Source organism: Echinops telfairi, unplaced genomic scaffold, assembly GCF_000313985.2.
Source record: "Echinops telfairi isolate 266 unplaced genomic scaffold, ASM31398v2 ScPeMD7_5592;HRSCAF=6446, whole genome shotgun sequence".
In the NCBI taxonomy this organism is placed as follows: domain Eukaryota; kingdom Metazoa; phylum Chordata; class Mammalia; order Afrosoricida; family Tenrecidae; genus Echinops; species Echinops telfairi.
Genome location: NW_022109491.1, coordinates 16,721,729 through 16,724,564, shown reverse-complemented (window position 1 = coordinate 16,724,564; position 2,836 = coordinate 16,721,729). Strand labels below are relative to the sequence as shown.

At 42.2% G+C, this 2,836-nt stretch overlaps 1 non-coding gene across 1 annotated transcript; it reads right to left on the bottom strand.

Moving 5' to 3' along the window:
* Positions 1-2,483: 2,483 nt before the first annotated feature.
* On the bottom strand, positions 2,484-2,595 carry LOC115871353. Its single transcript, XR_004047233.1, has one exon. It is a non-coding gene; the product is annotated as a U6 spliceosomal RNA (small nuclear RNA).
* Positions 2,596-2,836: the final 241 nt, after the last annotated feature.

Here is a 2,836-nt window from a genome sequence, read left to right as displayed (position 1 = left end):
AACTTTAGTTATGGAGCCTAATGGTGCCATGTTCACTGTTGAACTGCTACCCACAAGTTTGGTGGTTCAAACCCACCAGCTGTTTTATAGGAGAAAGATGAGACTATCTGCTCCCAGCAAGATTTATAGTCTCAGAAACCCTACAGGAACCGTTTTACTGAGGCCAGAGGGTTGCTATGAGTTAAAATCAACGGAAGAGCAGTAAGTAAATGTGGTGGTTACATAATCTAGTGTCATTTTGAGGATTAAGAGTGTAGGGTGTAGGGGTGGAGTCCAGCCAGTCAATCAGGTGATAGCCAGTGAGACCTCTGGGTGGGCATGGCCTTCTCCTGAGGATTCATAAAACTCCAGTACTCCTCCCTGGAGGCTGGAGACATTCTCTCAACTCACTCCCTGAGAGACGCTCTACTGACAAGACACATCGCGCTATGCTGATAGAGCCCGTGCTCTGGGAGCTGGAGGAACCACGTGGAGACCCCTGCTAGCACTGAGCTGCTTCCACCACCACTGAATCCATAAGGCCTTCTACCCACTGGTCTGTGATCGTCCTGCATTCAGCATCATTGCATGTGTTTCATGTGTCTGAAGAGGACTTTATAGATTAGTATCGGACATATGGGTTAATATCGGACTTATGGACTTGATCTGGACTGGGCTGGGATGTTTTCTCAATATTCAATTGCTCTTGTATATAAAGCTCTTTCTTGTACCCAAGTGAATGCCTATGGATTTGTTTCTCTAGTCTACCTGGACTAACACAGTAAGCTTTGATTTCTTCTGTCCTTAAATAGAGAGATGCACCTCATGGAGTTGTTATGAGAATCAACTAACTGTACATGTCAACTGGGTAGAGAATTGCCTGGTGTATATGAATACTTGGTAAACTATTTTTGGTTGCTCTTCATTGGCAGTTTCTATCTATTTGTGGTAACAGAACTATAGTTTTGTTCCATCAGGCCTAAGAGGTGGACCAGAGATTTGTCAAAATCAAATACCAAAGACTTGTTCCCCTTTGCAGGAATAGGTCTGCCATATGACTCAGTTTTGGCCAGTGAACTGTAAGAGGATTTCTGCTGATCACGTTTGAAATGCTGTGACATGAGGATGTGATCACTTGGAGCTCTTTCCAGTGGTGGTTGGCCAAGCAAGCTATGAAAAGGGCTGAGGTGAAAGGGAATATAACATTATCCTGGTGGGACTGCGTTAGAATTCCAACCTTGGAATTCTAAATCTCCAGATTCATTATGTCAGCTCTAAGCAACCTGCTGCCTGTAAAACTTAACTACACATACTGTGCATGTGTAGATTTGTGAACTTATAAATTTACATGTACACAACATGCCTGTGAGGCACCATTAAGTCAGTTCCAACACATAGCAACCCTATGTACGATACAATGAAATGTTGCTTATTCCTGAATCACCCCACACTTGTTATGTTTGAGCCCATTGTGGGAGCCGCTGTGTCAATCCATCTCATTGGGTATCTTCTTCTTTTTCCCTGGCCCTCTGGTTTACCAAGCATGATGCCCTTCTCCAGGGTCTGGTCCCTCCTGAAATGTATGTGAGACAAAGCCTGCTATCTTTGTTCCTAGGAAACAGTCTGCCTATCCCTCTTCCGAGACGGATGTGTTGGGTTGGTTCTTTAGGCCGTCCAGGACGTTCCATAGTCCTTGCCAGCGCCGTCATTCACATGCATTCGTCTCCTCCAGTCTCCTTCAGTCCCTATCCAGCTTTCACATGCCACCGAAAACACCAGACGGGGGCCCAGTCTTCAGAGTAACATCTTTGGTCTTATACCCTTTGACGAGGTCTTGTGCAACACGTTTTGCCAATGCAATAAGTCGTTTGATTTTGCTGAGTCTTGCTTCCAAAGGCATTGATTATGGATCCAAGCAGAATGATACCATCGACAATTTCGATCTTGTCTCAGTTTCACATGATGTTGTCTCTTGGTCTAGTTCTAAGGAGTTTTGTTTTCTTTCCATTGAGTAGAAATCCATGCTGAAGATTGCAGTCTTTGACCTTCATCAGTGAGTTCCTAAAGTCCTCCTCACCTTCAGGTTGTGGAAGCAAGGTGGTGCCATCTGCATATCCCAGGTTCATGATCATTCTACCAATTGTACTGCTGCCTTCTTCTCCTTATAGTCCAGCTTCCTGAGTTGTTTGCTCAACACACAGAGTGCATGTATATGGAGATAGCATAGAAACCTGACACACGCCTTCCCTGATGTTCAAGTGCAAAATATCTGATGCTTATCTGATAAAATGACTGTGTGGATAGACTGTGTATACACAAAATTCTAATTTTTTGTTTTATTGGTGCTCCTGTTGTCTGCCCTCTGGTTGGTTTTCTTTTCTTTCTTTTTTTAAAGTTTTATTGGGATATATTCCACATCACATACATTTCCATGGTTCAGTCATACTAATGAGAGTCAAAAAGTCATCCGACAATCAACCTCAGAGCATTTACTTCCTTCTTGTGAGAAGACAGAATGCCTCATGAATTTGTCTGTCATCCTTGTACAAAGGTCATGCTAACATTCTTTTTATCATTCCAATTTTAGTGTAGGTGCTGCATTCTCTATGGAAGCAGATCACCAGACTGAAACTGCCGATCTTTTAGTGAATGCTTGAAAATGCTTAACCATTGCTATACCCTGGTAACTTAGATAAATGTTTGTAATAACCTATATGGTCCTTTTAATTTTAAATGTTTACATTTTCTTTTCAAACAATTCATATGTATAAAAACATACAGAAAATTACTTAACAGTCACCTATGTCCTTATCAATATTGAACAGATAACAATATTGCGCACCATTTGTTTCAGAAC